Below are 18,037 nucleotides of genomic sequence, written 5' to 3' on the forward strand. Positions count from 1 at the left end.
TGCTGTACAGGTGCTAACTCAAGAAAGAGGGGAATGACTTTCATTATGACTATTGGGTACATGCATTTTCTAGAGTCTTTTCATCTATTCATCTGGTGCTTAGAATGTAAAGAATTGTAAGTCATCTATGTCGTATGTGGTGTTATACATTTTCTGTAGAAAGTCCATATTTACTTAGCTTAATGAGCAGGTGCTTTAATTTAGCTATGAAATCTAGAATTACTCAGTTTCAAAACAGCAAATATGAAGTCTCACACAGCATTTTCAATTAGCAGCTTTATTTGAACTTTAAGAAAGAGCAGATTTGCATGGTAAGATCATACTTGTCTCTTAGAGTACTGCATTCAAATAGAAGAAGCTCTGTATTCCTGCATTATTAATTTAGACCTGTCTCATCACACAAATAAGGGTGACCCCCTTGACCAAAGGGTGTACCTCACAAATAAAATGTCATCTTCCTATAATTTTTTAGAGTGATCTTTATTCACCAAGATGCAAGTGAACTTGAAGTCTGACAGTAAACAGTTAACAGCAGAGACGGGAAACAGGCATAGACTACTGAGCACATGCTGTGCAAGCTTCCCCACACAGCTTTGCCTTAGCCCTTTCAAGCCTGATCTACAATAGCCCTCTGCTATTCCAATCTTGGGTCTCTCATTCTGAAACTGCCAGTTCTGTTGCGCGGTGTGGCTCTATGATATACACAAATGCAGCAGGTCAAGTTCATTTTCATTTATGACACAATTTTGAACAGCAGTTGAGTCTCTTGCAGCGAAAGGCTAGCGCACCAACCCATTATGATAACTAACCCTTTCCCTCCCCACCAGTATAAACATCTTCAGTGGGTTGCTTACACAGTATGTAATAATGGTTTAATGTGAATCCAGAGGTAGATTTTTCATACGTTTATTGATCTTTTCTTACTCTATCTTAATAAAAGGGACAGCATTAATATCAGGAACCATCATGTTTTAAACTGGAAAGCATAACTCATCTCCAATCTCTTTGAAAATAAACTCATAAAACAAACAAATAAACAAAAAAGATATCAACATTTAAACACATACGATGCATCAGTGCCTTGAAACTTAGATTTTCAGTTTGAGTCAAGTGCTGATGGCCTCATTCCAAGCGAGCAGAGTGCTGCTGACTCCAGGATGATCACTTGTTTGATGATGATCAGCTTATTTTCCTTGTTAAGCACCTAGGACAGGCTCACACAGAAAACATGGGCACTAAGACTGGAATTCGTTTTGCATTTCCAGGCAGCTTGAAACCCAGCAGACAATGTAGCTGTTGCTTAACAAACACAGAATTCTACATTGTATGCCAGGTTCATGCCCCAACCCTGGGTAGTCTTCCAGTATTTTGATCATTACACCTCTTCCAACGGCTGGACACACTACCATCTATGGTGCTTATTCTCCCCATCACATGCTACAGTGAAATGAATGGTAGGATCACAAAGACTGGGTTTGGCTTAAGATCTGAACGTTGGGTTTTAGCAAGCATAAGCAATAATCAAAAACTAAAACTCTAGATTACATTTTTCATCATAGGGAACTATATTTACATTACTAAAAAAATTTAGATACAAGCTATGTGTGTAGATGAGAAAATATACTGAAGCATTCTAACAGAAAAACAAAGAGATGCACTTAATCCACTCCATTCTATAAAGTAAATCAGACAAATATTTCATTCCTTATTAGACATTTACGATTTCCAAACCCCAAATGATATCAAATAACTTAGTAGCAATGTTTTGCATCTAGGAGCCATGACGAAGTTTGCATTATCATAAAGAATGCCAAATAATCTGTTACAAAATGCATGGAAAGAAGCTACAAGATGTCATCGGAGACCCAGTAGCCAGATGTAGCTGCTGATTGTAAAGACAGAATCTACACTGACTACTGAGCGACTGATAGGCAACTACAAGTTCCAGACTGATCGATGCCCAGCATTATTCTGACATGACCTGTAGAAATAAAATTAAAAAAAAAAACAGTATAAATAATTCTGTAGCTAAAGTTTCAACCACAAGTAATATTACAAATAGGTGTCCCACTTTGCACAGTAAACAGATTGAGTGTGTCTTGCCAAGATATTTGCTAGTCCCAAGAGACTCATTTAAAAAACACAATTGTTTAAGTTTTTATGACTGATAGATAACATTTTTTTTGTCTTAATTGGCTTTCTGAAACAGCCTGCAGCATTTTAAGTAAAATCCTCTAGAAAAAAGCTTAATACCAGAACAAAAAGGTCTTGCAAAACAAAGTACAAGCATAGTGTAACTGAAGGCAAATTACGTTTAGCCAACTGGATGCCTTAAAACCCCATATACAATAATACATTTCCTCACTTTGTCTGAAAAGTGCATATGGCAAACAAACACAACTGCTGTGTAATACTGAAAAAAAAAAAAGGAGTTAGAGAAGCACATGTGGCCTGCAGTGTTTGGCTCACAATAAAAGATTGCAAATAAAGATCCTGCAGTTCACTCTGTAGAGCAGGGATGGGCAAACTTTTTGGCCTGCGAGCCACATCTGGGTATGGAAATTGCATGGTGGGCCATGAATGCTCATGAAATTGGGGTCGGGGTGTGGGAGGGGGTGCAGATTCTGGGGTAGGACCAGAAATGAGGGGTTCAGGGTGTGGGAGGCCACAGCATGCACAGAACGGGGCAAGCCCCCGACCCCACTCCCCGGCGGGAGCTTGAAGGCTGGATTAGAACATCTGAAGGACCAGATGCGTCCCCCGGGCCGTAGTTTGCCCACCACTGCTGTAGAGGTTTATAGGACCCCGCCCAGAGCGGCATTCGTACAGTTGCTAGTACCAGTGCAGCTGCACCAGTGCTGGGAAATGGATATACAGCTTTTCTAGTATTAGACTGCCTTTGAATTCAATGAACGTGGATTGCCAAGAGGAATACCCCACTCCCTTTTACTTCGTCAGCCAGGCTAGCCCACCCTTTGCTACATCAGCTACCCCTTCCCTTTTCACGCAGAGTCTGTGGGGATTCCTTCATGCTCCTTCCTCAGGCAGGTTGATTCATTCCCCAGAGAGGGGAAGTGGTGCTGTTGGCTCTCCCTTCAATTAACTGGCATGGAGGTTGGGTGGAGGACACAAGATAAAACCCATCTCATAGTGTAGAGCAGAGTTGGCAGCCTTTCAGAAGTGGTGTGCCGAGTCTTCATTTATTCACTTTAGGGTTTCGCGTGCCAGTCATACATTTTAATGTTTTTAAGTCTCTTTCTATAAATCTAAAATATATAACTAAACTATTGTTGTATGTCAAGTAAATAAGGTTTTTAAAATGTTAAAATTAAATTAAAATGCAGAGTCCCTTGGATCGGTGGCCAGGACCCGGGCAGTGTGCCACTGAAAATCAGCTTGCGTGCCACCTTTGGCACGCGTGCCATAGGTTTTCTACCCCTGGTATAGAGGAAGAGGGGTTGTTTAACTACAGACATCTCTCTGGGTCACTGCTTGTTGCCAGTAAGAGTGTGTCTCTCCTTCTGCTCTGTGAAGTAGGAGCTGGCATGGCTGGATGGTGGAATTCAATCTTGTTCTACATTTGCCTCACAGGAGACTTTTGTAAATATAGCTGGGCGTGAAGCTTAGAGAAAAATGGAGCGTTTTTTAATTTTTATGCTGCCAGTTTAATTATTATTATGTGTTATGGGGTTCCTGCTTCTGTTTTTGATTTACTTTATTTTTTAAGTAATTCTTAGTGTTTCCAAGAATGTTCAGATAGGTACTTCATGATTATTTTTATATAAAGACTACAGAGTGTGAAACAAGCTGATAACTGGGCATCTCCCCTGCCCAAAAATGAGCTTGTAGAGGGGTAGTCACACAGCAGCAGCTTCTGAACACAAAGGTGGTGATCACCTGTTCCCACGGTACAACAGGAGAGGCGTGGAGAAAAGATGGATCATCAGGGTTACCATGAAGACATCAAAAGGTAAGGAGTGAAATCGCAAGGTTTGTGGGAAAAGAGAAGTGTTACCTATAGGAGAGGGAGGTTTGTGAACATGGGAGAACTTGATAATGTTAATTTTATAAGGCTTGCCTTCTCTCCTACATGCAAAGCAAGTCTCAAACTTTGCGACCACAGGCCAAGGGTCAGGAGCACCAACATCAAACCTACGGTCAACTAAGGTTTAAGCCAAATGTTTTGCTTAGCTCTAGAGTCAGGCTTCCTACTACTGCTTAAAAATAAAAAAATAGTCAAATGAAAGAAACTACCAATCTGTTATTAAAAGGGTGAAACAATCTTTGTACTGATTAACTACACTAATGGGAAGACAAATTGTTAACCAACACAAAAGGAGACTGTTTGTAAGACAAGGTCAAATAAAAAATTAAGGAAAATATTGCATCTTTATTGTGCAACAAATATGAAAGAAGCTGAGGAGAGGCCTTGTGAGTCACAGCCTAACATATTTCATGCCTGTGCCTGCCTGAATCAAGACACATGCTTAGTTAATATCATTTAATGTTCTTAGAGTAGATCAATCAGGGTAAAAGATACTGATGCATACGCAAGTACATTTTTCAGTTTGAACAAGGCCAACAATTCAGTTTTTTTTAAATCAAAAGCCTGACACCTGCTGTTGAATTGACTGTTTGGAAACAGAATAAACAGACAGGTTTGTCCTTTTTTTTTTTTTTAGTTTTGGAATGGAAGCAATTCATACGGTAAGCTAGCACTCTATGAAAATGATCTTATTTGAATGGCTCTGATCAGCCCTGGGTCAAAGCCCTCGGTACATTGGGGAGAAATCAATCCACTGTAAAGTCTTAGGAAAAAAGAAAATGATCTTTGTTTGTTGCATAAAAAGGATGGTATTCTATACTTATTTAACTGGGACAACTTTGCCTTTCCAGGTGTCAGTTAATTTGGGAATGCTGGTGAAAGAGAGATGTCAGTATGGTTATTTTATTTGCTCCTTTGATGCTCAAATTTTGTGGCTGGAGTGGTAATTTCTGAATAGAAAGCTTTAAATATTGAGACATTCCACAATGTTAACTATGCTTCCTGCATGACAAAGTCTGATCTTTGTAAGTTCAAAGTTGGTGACAATGTCACATCTGAATGGGTTTTTCAAACCAACCAACCAACCACCAAATGTAGTTGAAAATTTGCAGTAGTGCATTGGCATTGTAAATTAAGGGATATGCCTCTGTGCTTAGAGCCATAATGCCATCTGCACTGTAGTTCAGTGCACACGTCAACATCTTTTCATTACTTATTCATCTAACAGTCATACTAATGATTATGTCTTAAGTTGTAACTTCACCTAACCAGTTTAGTAGATTGTTTGAATTAGCTATGTACTTACTATGTAGAATTATAGTGGTTTAGCTACATATTGCAATATGCTGACTTGATATGGGGGGGGGGGGACTCCAAAAAGGCTAATTGTATAGACACTAACACACACACCCCTCCAATACACACATTGTGCAACAAGGTGTAATTTTACAGAGGTAAAACCAACATTTGAAATAGGGGCATCTAATTAAAGTGCGTTCTTGTGAACTTGAATTCCTGCTGAGTTACATAATTAATTACATTAGAGCCAGGCTATCTCCAGAGCAGGCCATATGTTTGTAGTGATTCCAGCTCTTGCATACCTGACACCCTGTGACTGTGTTGATCAAACACATTCACACCAGCTGATGGTCACTTGCCTCATCTCACTATTTAATAAATTGCTCTGTTAAGTGAAGTTTCAGATTGGGCTGAACACATTCAGGGAAATTCCTGTCTAAGGCATTTTTAATTGCTCTGCCAGACTATACTAGTATGAGCAGGCCTAGGGAGGCGTATGGTTAGCACAACCTTCTAAAACAAGTTCCCTAAAGGCAAAACCACTGGCATTCCCATACAGACTCAAACTAGTTTTAATTGCTGATTAATGTAATGTTTTTGGTAGTTACCTTTGAACCTTGCTCATTTTAAAAATTATTCTTGAAGATTTGGAAATTATATTTTTGAGTCACAATTCCTCAGAGACAGTATCTATGAAGCATTTAATATAAATAGCATGGATACTACTATATAGTCCATTCTTCAGAAGGGATTATCATAAGTGGATATTTTATTTAATTTCTTTCCAGCATTTAAATTCCAGTAAAATATCGTGCCAAACTTTAAGGACCTAAATAAAAGTGGCCTCATCCTCAGAGGTACTGAGCACCAAGTCCCCCTCACTTAAGAAAATGGGAACTGTGTGTGAAAAAGTTTACATCACTTCCATGAAGTTGTTTAAACATGGATTAGTTTAGGGTGCTTGAAGTTAGTTTGAAAAATCTTGATTTATATGATCTTTTCTTATTGACACAACAAACATTTAACACTGATAAATCCAAAGGAATCCACTTAGTATTTGTAATAACATTCTCAGAATGGAATATATAAGGTGAGTAATAAAACAAGAAGTACTGGGCTGATTTTCCAGAGGTGCTGAAGACAATCAGAGCTGCAGGTACTCAACACCCCTGAAACACAGGTTTTCTGTTTTCAGAATAATTTTATTGGAGTTAATGACCTCAACTGGCAGATCTGTTTTGTAAACATTTTTGGTACCAACTGTAATCCACAACTGACTGGTTAAGTTGTAAAGAGGACCTAACTGAACCCAGTGTTTATAGCGCCCTGGATCTATGTGAATGAGGACTATCTGCAAGTTAGCGAAATGGTTATCAATTCATGTGTTTTAATTGCACTGTGTGATATAACTGACCTGTCAGACGACTGTACTTTCTTTCATTTTCTTTTTGATCTTAGGAATAGAAGGTTATCTACACATCTTTTAAGGTACTAACAGATATATTATTGCGAATAGGGGAATAGCAACAGTTTTTTATCTGCTCATGGGACCTAGAACTGACATTTGAGAATGCAGTCACAATTACAGTGAAAGGAAAGAGAAAAATATTTTTGCATACTTAGACAGTTTCTGGTCTAAAGTACAGTACCATCGCTTGTAAGATAGATATACATTATCCTTTCCCCAAACATGCATAATAAACACTTGATAAAAAGAAACTGGATGAAACTATTTTTAGCAGGCCTTAAGAAAGTTAGTATTTTCACATATTTTAGAATATAGCCTGGTGCAAACACACTAGATCACCATGTTATTCAAATACCCAGATTCAGTTAAGTGGGTTACATGAATGACTAGTATATTTGTAGTGTCCACTGAGAATTGTGTTTTTCAGCCAAAATTTTCACAATGACTAGTGATTTTGGATGCCTCAATTTTTTGTTGTCCAACTTGAGATGCTTCCAACTCCCTCTATAACCTTGAACAAATCACTTAACTACCAGCAAAATTAATACCTCACAAGAGTGTGAGGAATATTGGTATAGAACTAAATCCTTTGAGTCAAAGTTCAACTATAGAGAGATGTTAGGAGGCTCCTTTGTTTTTATCTCACCCCTCATTTAGTTGCTTTCTTGATATATCATCTCTATCAGCTCAGTGTGAAATTTATGCCAATTTACCAATATGTAATCTAAACCACTACTTAAGAGACAATTTAGTCCCTTGTCAGCTTCCCCAGCGGCAAAATGGGGTAATGATACTTACTTTTGCATTGCTATAGACATCTTAAATCCGATATAATTTTTGAGTTTGCCTTTAGTATCATTTCCTTCATTTCATAGTTGGGAAAAAGCAGGTTAAATTACTTGTGGGGCTCCTGTGATCTAGAAAATTGGATATGGAGCTAGTAGTTTGGAGATCTGCATTCTAATCATGATTTTGGCAATGACTTGCCATGACTCTGAGCAAGTGACTTCTGGTCTATAATGCATATACTGTAATAGTATTACAATGGTATCTCCATAGATAAGGTTGAAACAGTCCTATTGTAATACCAGTTTTGACCACAATCCTAACTTCACCAGAAGGAAACTAATCCACCTGAAATTTTATTTGTGATCTTGAGTAAAATTGTGTGTGAAATTTGCCACACGTCTTCCAAAAATGTATTTGGGTTAAAACTGGGTGTTTTTTTTAAAGTAAATCTAAGAAAATTCACATGCACCAAGATTTGTTAACATGGAGTTAAGGATGAATACACACATTTAAAATATAACTTCAAGGAAGACAAATTTTATCAAAGATACCCTTAACTTTGTAAATCTTGAAAATTAAAAGTTAAAATGTTCCAAATCCTCCAAAATATTTATGGATATGGATACGCCCAGGTATGCTCACTTGAAAACTTGAACTTTGAGTGGGTTAATGTCCTAATATACTGATCTTCAGCTGCCACACAGGTACACTTTAATCCTTCTAGGGAGATATACCTATCTCATAGAACTGGAAGGGACCCTGAAAGGTCATTGAGTCCAGCCCCTTGCCTTCACTAGCAGGACCAAGTACTGATTTTGCCCCTAACTGGTCCCCTCAAGGATTGAACTCACAACTCTGGGTTTAGCAGGCCAATGCTCAAATCACTGAGCTATCCCTCTCCCTCAAAAAGAGATTCCTTTGGAACACTTAGAATCACAGAATATCAGGGTTGGAAGGGACCTCAGGAGGTCATCTAGTTCAACCCCCTGCTCAGAGCAGGACCAATTCCCAGACAGACTTTTGCCCCAGATCCCTAAATGGCCCCTTCTCCAGGATTAAACTCACAACCCTGGGGTTAGCAGGCCAATGCCCAAACCACTGAGTTATCCCTCTCCCCACCTACTTCCTCTCTCTCTGTTTCCTGATGGCTTAGAGGTCTTTTTTGTATAAGGAAATGGAGGTACTAGTGGGGGAAAAACTGTGTGAAGAGGTGGAATCTACCTGTGTCTCTAAGTGTGGTATGGTTCGTGGTCATTCTTATCTCTTCTGGCAGTCGGTCTCATATTCTTGGTCCGTCTCCTGTCATCATGACCCTAACCCTACTGATCAACATGATCACTCTCCCAATGGAATGCAGCTGTTGTGGGAGGTCACAGTTGCTGAGACACAATCTCATGTAAATAGGATTAATTTCTGCACAGGGTTGTGAAAGTCTTTATGACTTTGAAAATCAGCAACATCTTAACTTGCCAGAAGACTACCTTATTTATGGTGACAACACACTGCTACACCATCCAAATCAAACTGCATCTGTATTTACATCACAAACTTTACATGACTAAATTTTTTTTGGACCATGTGCCGTCTAGAGCAGTGGTAGGTCTCAAGCTTCAGGTTCAGTTCTGGGAGGCAGGCTCAGGTTATAGGTCCCCTCTGGGCTTTGGCCCTGCCCCACCTCCAAGGGGGGGCAGAGCTTAGGGGGAGCTCAGGCTTCAGTCCCCCCTCCTGAGGTCATGCAGTAATTTTTGTTGTCAGAAGGGGGTCATGGTACACTGAAGACTGAGAACCCCTGGTCTAGAGGAATATACTTTGTGAATCAAAAAGGATGCTAGGGATATGTGTCGCAAACCATTTCCAAAAGGTAAAATGTGTCTCCAAATGGAAGAGCATTGTTAGAAGAATGAAGTCTGTATAATATTGGAGAATATAAAGCCAGATTGTAGTACATGCTTACTACATTACCTGCCATATTATTGTAGCTGTGTTGGTCCCAAGATATTAGTGAGAAAGGGTGGGTGAGGTAATATCTTTTATTGGACCAACTTTTGTTGGTGAAAGAGACAAACTTTGTGTAAGCTTGAAAGCTTGTGTCTTTCAGCAATAGAAGCTGATCCAATAAACGATATTACCTCATCCACCGTGTCTCTCTAACACACTATGTTGCAGAGCTTGTAAATTCAGACTATATTTTGCAAGCTAGCTATGAAAAATACTGTTGGGTGGAAAAAGGGAGGCTTTAAGTGCTATAGGAGTCATCGTTATGGTGGGTCTGAGTGATCTTAATTTATTTTAAATTTGAGATTCCCTGACTTTCCAGAACATTTTGCTTTCTGTTTAACAGCAATGTTAATTAAAAGAAATCCTGTCCCCTGAAAACTTGATGTCAATCAATTCCAGCTTAACAAAGTTTGCCATGTGCGGTATGTTTTAAGATGAGAATTGATGATGTGAAAGAATACAGAGTATTCTAGAGAAGATAAGCTACAGAGAAAAAAGCTCACTTGTATGAGACTGTAAAATTTCAGCAGAGACCAATGCTGGGGCAGAGTGCACTAGAGCAAATCACTGGAGGTTTCAAAAATCCAAGCACTGTTTGGACTGGATTCCAGGTAATTCAGTGAGTCAGTGGAGTTGTTTGGTTGATAGAGTTATTACTGACATTTTTTATAGGTGCACCACCTGAAAGCCAAAATCACGTTGGATCCCTGCTGTGTTAGGCATTGTACAAACGTAAGAAAGGAATGCGGTCAAACTCATTTGGATACATCCCGACAGCTGCATTCTGCTCATGCTAAAATGTGACATGTTCTGATCTGGGAAGATGTCAGAAGGAACTGCAATATAAGTGAGAAGAGATGAAGTCACGGCATAGGATTTCAGCTAAGGTAGAATCAAGGAAGTGACATAAATAGACATTGCTATGAGGGGCAGAGGGGTAGTAGTGAGATAAGAAGCCACCTGAAACATGTGAGGAGAAGAACTCAAGGGCAAAGATGATGCCAAGATTTGACAGTGAAGGTAAATGGTTTGAGATTGACATTCCTTTAGCTAAAGGAACTTGAAATGAAGCCACAAATTGGCTATGTCAGAACTCAGTTGTGTGAATACTCTGTAATTAAAGGTGTCAAAAACATGTAAACATTGAATAGTATTGTAAGATTGATGACTACAGCTACAGAAAGAGGGTATTTTTTTTAAAGGGGGAGGGCACATGAGAAAATGGGACAAAAGAATGAACCTTACAATACTGCTTGTAGAAGTGGAGCAACTATTATAAAAGGAACTGGACAGAGATAATGGACAAACTATAAGATAGTCTCAGATAGACAGCTCATAATGGCAAAGGCTGCAGGGAGGAAAAATTAGATTGAGACAGAAAACAGTTCTCTAGCCACAGTGAGAATCGCTTTCAGCTCCAGAAAAAGAAAGGAAAAAAAAACAACATAAAAATTGGTCTAGGATACTGTTATGTGAGAAGTAGTTGGAAATGTGTGAAAGTAGCCTTCTTTCAAGTGCGTTGCTGAGAAGGGAAGACTAGAACTTTGCCGATAGTATCAATGTCAGTGGCAAATTTATGAAAGGAATGGAGAGGACAGATTTTTAAAAGATTAGAAAATAGAAGAGACAAATGAGGGGAAAAGAAGCTCAAATAATGGTAATGGAAAGAAGTACCTTACTCAAGGGGCTTGATAATTTCTAAGATCACAAGGCAGTCTGGAGGGAAGATAATCAAATGGGAGGAAATGTTGTCCTGGATTACAGCACTCTCAGTTTGAAAGTAAAAAGCAAATTATTCATACCTGGCAGTGGAAAGGTTGGTAGTGAAGAGATAATGGAATTGATGAAGGAGTGAGGATTATCATACCAGCATGTCTAGAAATGAAGGAAATTAGAATTTGAGATTTCAGTGATACATGTGAGGGTCTTTAAAAAAATATAATTTGCTCATTGATTTGTCTCTTAGAGGGGAAAAGCCTTTGCTATTACAGAGCTGAAATCTTAGATTGATGAGGGTGTCAACAACATTTAGAGTCTACATTTATATGGTGACCTATGGGTACCTTTATATTATAGGATATCTTAGCCCAGATGACAACTATTCATACTTGCCTACACAGGGAAGGGAACATAAAGGCCATACTGGGTCAGACTAATGGTCCATCTAGCTTACTATCCCATCTTCTGACAGTGGCTAATGCCAGAAGCTTCAGATGGAATGAGCAGGACAGGCAATCATTGAATGATCCATCATCCACGTCTGACTTTTGGCAGTCAGAGGCTAGGGGCAACCAAAGTTTGGGGTTACATCCCTAACCATCTTGGCTAATAGCCATTGATGGACCTATCTGCCATGAACTTCTCTAATTTTTTGAACTCTGGTACAGTTTTGGCTCTCATAACATCCCCTGGCAATGAGTTCCACAGGTTAACTGTGCATTGTGTGAAGAAATACTTCCTTTTGTTTGCTTTAAACCTGCTGCCTATTAATTTCATTAAGTGACCCCTGAGTCTTGTGTTATGGGAAGGAGTAAATAGCACTTTCTTATTTACTTAGCCTCTAGTTAGGGTATGGCTACACTTGAAATTTCAAAGCGCTGCCATGGCAGCGCTTTGAAGTGTCAGTGTGGTTGGAGCGCCAGCACTGGGAGAGAGCTCTCCCAGCGCTGCACGTAAACCACATCCTCTACGGGTGTAGCTTGCAGCTGCGGCACTGATTACACTGAGGCTTTACAGCGCTGTATCTTGCAGTGCTCAGGGGGGTGTTTTTTTCACACCCCTGAGCGCGAAAGTTGCAGCGCTGTAAAGTGCCAGTGTAGCCAAGGCCTTAGTGTTTTACCTCACAGCTGATCCAAAGTAATATGTAGTTAGGTGTGCTCACTGCAAGATAACAAAACAAGTGACATACATCAACATATTAAATGTTCTCCAATGTAATTTAAAAAATAGAACATTGCAACAACACTTCAACACTCCTGTGGAAATACAGGATGAATGAGTTCTACAGCATGACACACCCTCAACACTGAAAAGCTAAAAATGTTCAAAGTAGCAACTGGATTGGCTAAACAGCCATTGGAGCACCCAAAGTTTTCCCAATTGAGGAGGATCACTTTAGAAACTAGCTAGGTACCCAAGGGACACAACTTCTTGGTGCAGAGAAGACTGAACCATCTTCATTTTTAACAGAAATGTAGCCTGCAGAGAGATTACAAGCTACTCAGATGGAGAAATAACAACAACATGTTGGGGCTTATAATTTCCAAAGGCTGCCTCTTCAGATTTAAAGATCAGTATGACTGTGGGCGACTCTTTGGCCAATGCCACTTTATAGCGTAGTGGCATATTCACTACCCACTGACTAGTTAAGCAGTTTATCGTCTCTCCTTATATTAAACCTGAAAACCTCTGAATCATCATCTCTGGTAACACGTGTCCATTTGAGTGAATTTTATCTATTCCTACTTATTGCAAACTCTCATTACAAAACACTAGGTGACTTCAATGAAGGTGCACAGAGTTCTAACTCAGGGTCAAAATCTCTGCCTTAAAACCTCAGTCAAACAGTTGTAAGTTTTATTCATAGTACATGGTGAGTCAGACTACCGCAAGAACAACTCCCAAAACGTCACCATTTTATGTCACCCTGGGCGGGGGAGGATGGCAATTTTATCAATGAGAAAAACATGAGAAGCTAAACTTTTGGGAAAAAGTGCTTGAGCTATATATGCAGAATGGCCACACGAGGAAAGAATGTGCTGTTGAACTTTGTCAAAATGGTTTTTAAAAGCACAAAAAAATCAATGAAAGCCTATGGAAGGGAACAAAATTAAATGGATGGCCTGGGGGTGTCGCTTTCTACTGGGAACCTCCCCCCCCCACCACACACACACACATTCATTTGCAATTAGGGGCAAGGAAGAAAATTGCACTCCTGAAGATGAAGATTGCCTCCATCAGCAGTAATTGAAAAACACCTTCTGTTACTCTCTTTCTTAGAAATGCAATTAATTACAGTACAGGGATATATTTAATTGTGTACATAATTAAACATTATTATCACTAACCTTTGTGTTAAAAATAGATAAAAAATATAACAAAATATTTAACAGACAAAATAACAAATGAAGTAATAAAAAATGAAACCGTATAATGCTCCCCAAAGAATTTAAGTCACTTTGGACACAAATATAATGGAAATGCCCGTCAGATCTACTAGCATGCTTAATTAAGACAGAACCCCAAATTAGATTTATATATCACAGTCCAGGAAAATGTGAAAAGATTGTTGAATCTGACTGTATACAATTCAGCTCTTATATAGTATGCTTTCATTGTTGCTACTAGATATACGAGAAGAGAAAGGATTTTAACCTTGCTAATAAGTACTTTGAGGCCACCTTATTAAATGTACCGTTGGACATTACAAATTCAACATAATCAGTGATTCAACTGCCTTTCTGGAAGCAAGTTCTTTGGTTCATTATCCATAGATGCGTACTTAAAACGTAGCCGAGTCTAACTTCTTGCTGTATCATCGACAGTTGCTGTAACAACTGAATTGACAACCTCAGAGTTTCAGTCCCATTCAGTCTCTCTTTCCTAAAGATATACCTTGGTGTGCAAACCAGATACATACTGAGCACAAAGTCTGGGAGCCTGGAAGTCTTGAATCCTAATCCTGGCTCTTCCAGTGACTAACTCTGTGGGCTTGGGCAAGTCACTTAACTTTCTGTACCCACCCATAAAATGAGAACTCACAGAAGAGCTGTTGAGGATTAATTAATGTTTGTACAATGCTTTGAATGCATAAAGCTCTACTGAAAAAACAAGCCTGTCGTCAGTCTTCAAACTACTGTAGCCTTAATAATGCAAACAAAAAAATTGGACATTCAATCAAAGAAAAAATTGTTCTTTACTAGTGCACTGTTGCACAGTTTTTATATTAAGCCGTAAGAAGTCTTTTCTTTAGTTCTCATAAGAAAAAGTTTGTCGTTCAAAGTAGCAGATTATTACAATTGGATATTACCCCCACTGAATTTGTCTGGCAAGTTTAATGTATTGCCATTGTTTAATACTGTAAATTGTTACATAGTAAACTTAATACCGGCATGCTGTATTATTCAGCAGCATTGATTGAAAAATGTAAACAAAAAAAACCCATGTTAATATTTCAGACCACATGCAGAAACTATCTCAGTAGGGACTAGGTGACCAGATGTCCCGATTTTATAGGGACAGTCCCGATATTTGGGGCTTAGTCTTATGTAGGTGCCTATTCCCTCCCCCCCGCCCCCGATTTTTCACACTTGCTTTCTGGTCACCGTAGTAGGGACAGAGTTCCAGAGATAGTCTAGATGATATCAGGAGTCAGTGAGGTTACCTGAAGTCTAGCACTCTGTACAGGTTTTACTAGTTTTTCCAGGGGAAATCTCAATTAATAGCCTTATTTTTGATTTGGAGACATTTATTATTTATACTGCAGTAGAGCCTAGGAGCCCATCATGGACCAGAACCCCACTGTGCTAAAACCCAGACCGCCCTGCCTGGACAGTTTACAAACTTCTGTATAGCTTACTCCTGCAATTTCCTTCTGTACAAAAAAGGAGAAAGAAAAATCCCTGCAAAGATGGCAACATTTTTCTAAGCAACAACCGCTTTTTAAAAATTAGAGTGAGATCAATCTGTGATGTTCAGGTACAGCAGGTTTCACATTTTGTATTTTCTGCAGGAGGCTTTTTTCTTTCCTTTATGCTGCCTTCTGAAAGAGCTGACAAAGTAATGCAGTGCCTCTCAGAATTACATTAATGTTTCAGGCCTAGTCCTGGATGAGATAGCTAGAACTGGACTTTCACTCCAACAGGACAGGACAATTAAAAGTTGTTGGTATCAGTACCAATGACAGATGTTTCATCATTATTTGCTATTAATTACAGAAGCTAAACTAGTCCAATAGATCATTGCAACAATTTTCTACCTGGAGATTCAAGCGTTAGCTTTCCAATACAAGTACATGGCTGCCAAAGCAGCTTCCTGCCATCTGATGTAGAGTGACACATCTTCTGCACAAAATATCTGTCTCCATTTACAAGGTTGAAAAGTTATATATTTGTACAGTTACAGTTTGCTTTACCATTTAATTAAAGCATGTTAATTAGGATCTGTACTGGGACCTGTGCTGTTCATCGTATTCCTAAATGATCTGGAAAAAGGGGTAAACAGTGAGGTGGTAAAGTTTGCAGATGATACAAAATTACTCAAGATAGTTAAGTTCAAAGCTGACTGTGAAGTGTTACAAAGGGATCTCACTAAACTGGCTGATGGGGCAACACCATGGCAGATGAAATTCAGTGTTGACAAATGCAAAGTAATGCACTTTGGAAAACAAAATACCAACTATATATACAAAATGATGGGTCTAAATTACCTGTTATCACTCAAGAAAGATCTTTATGGATAGTTCTCTGGTAACATCTTAATGTGCAATGGCAGTCAAAAAAGCGAACAATGTTAGGAAAGGGAGAGACAGTAAGTCAAAAATATCATAATGCCACTATAAAAATCTATTGTGTTCCCACACCTAGAATACTGCATGCAGTTCTAGTTGCTCAGCTCAAAAAAAAGTGTCAAGGGATATGGAACAGTTTCCATTTGAAGAGAGATTACAATGACTGGGACTGTTCTTAGAAAAGAGACGACCAAGGGGGGATATGAGAGAGGCCTATAAAATCATGAGTGGTGTGGACAAAGTGAATAAGGAAGTGTTATTTACCCCTTCACATAACAAAAGAGCCAAGGGTCACCAAATAAAATTAATAGGCAGTAGGTTTAAAACAAACATCAGAAAGTACTTCTTAACACAACACACAGCCTGCGGAACTTGTTGTCAGGGGCTGTTGTGAAAGCCAAAAGTATAACTGGGCTCAAAAAAAGAATTAGATAAGTTCATGGAGGATAGATCCACCAATGACTATTAGCCAAGATGGTCAGGTGGACAACTCCGTGCTTTGGGTGTTCCTAAACCTCTGACTGTTAAACATATAATTTAGTACTTTTCTGGAGGCATTTATATCATGCTCATTTCTGTGGGGTTCCTAAACCTTTGACCAGATGACAGGAGATGGATCACTCAATAATAAATTGCCCTGTTCTGTTCAATAATAAATAATGGATCACTCATAATAAATTGCCACTGTTGGAAGACTGGATACTGGTAGCTCAGTATGGCCATTCTTGTATTCTTCTATAAGCTCTTTAGATCAAGGAGCATATTTTTTGTTACGCTTGTACAGTTTCTAGTACTACTGGGCCCTGGTCCATGAGTAGAACTTCTAAATGTTACTGCAATACAAACAACAAGTCAAGATAGTGATGAAATGTTGAACATACAATGCAGTACTTCTCTGTAGGTATTTATATCATGCTTGTTTCTGTGGTCCGAGTGCATAAGGCAGAATACTTAGCAACCCACATCTAATACATGTATTTTGTAAGAAAATCAGGGAAAGAATGTTAAAATATATTTTAGGTTTTTAAAAATAATCTTTGCTTACTAAATGTCTACCCCGATGGAATGCGACCCGATAGAATGCGGGTTCGCATACAACATGGCAAAGCTCTGACACGCTGCTCTGAGCAGCATGTATAGTGGCCGGGCCAGGCCAGGCCGGGGCTGAGGGGTTCGATAAGAGGCAGAGGGTCTTGAGGGTGGTCAGGGGCTCCCTCCCAGGGTCTGGGGGACAGGAGATGTGAGAGGGCACTTTTGGGGACCCTGCAGTCCCAGAGTGGCCCAGGGGATTGGGGGAGGGGGCCGGGAGCAGCCCGCTCTGCTTCCCTTGCCCTGAGCCCAGCCAGATTGCTCTGGGGAGGGGGCTTGGGGAAAGGGATTCCACCTGCACTCACCAGCAGCGGCGGAAGCAGAGCAGCCCGACCCCAGCCTGCTCCACTCCGCCAGCTCCCAGCCACAGTGCTCCGCTCCCCGCCGCAGGTGAGTACAGGGGGCATTCTTTTCCCAATCTACCTGCACTCACCTGTGGCGGGAAGCAGAGTGCCACGGCTGGGAGCTGGCAGGGTGGAGCGGACTGGGGCCAGGCTGCTCCGCTTCCCGCTGCTGCTGGTGAGTGCCTGTCAGGGGGTGGGGAGGGGTGGATAGGGGTCGGAGCAGTCAGGGGGCAGGGGGGTTAGGTAGGGGGTGGGATCCTGGGAGTGAATAAGGATGGGGGTCTCTGGAGGGGGTGGTCAGGGAACAAGGAACGGCGGGGGGGGAAGCAAGTTTGATATAACACGGTCTCACCTATAACGCGGTGAGATTTTGTCTCCCAAGGACCACGTTATATTGGGGTAGAGGTGTATTTAGAATGACTTCTTTGGAATATGACTATTGCATCTCCTACCAGAAATTCAATCTGTTGCAATTCACAATTAAAAGCTGCTTTGTT

At 40.0% G+C, this 18,037-nt stretch overlaps 1 long non-coding RNA gene across 1 annotated transcript in view; it reads right to left on the minus strand.

The window, feature by feature from the left end:
• Window positions 1–268: 268 nt before the first annotated feature.
• Window positions 269–18,037, minus strand: part of LOC115646371 — a 107,636-nt gene continuing 89,867 nt past the window's right edge. Inside the window, exon 3 of the long non-coding RNA XR_003999002.1 lies at window positions 269–1,981. This is a non-coding gene — a long non-coding RNA (uncharacterized LOC115646371). The remainder of the gene's footprint in view (window positions 1,982–18,037) is intronic.

The sequence above is a fragment of the Gopherus evgoodei genome, chromosome 1 (genome assembly GCF_007399415.2).
Source record: "Gopherus evgoodei ecotype Sinaloan lineage chromosome 1, rGopEvg1_v1.p, whole genome shotgun sequence".
Lineage (NCBI taxonomy): Eukaryota > Metazoa > Chordata > Testudines > Testudinidae > Gopherus > Gopherus evgoodei.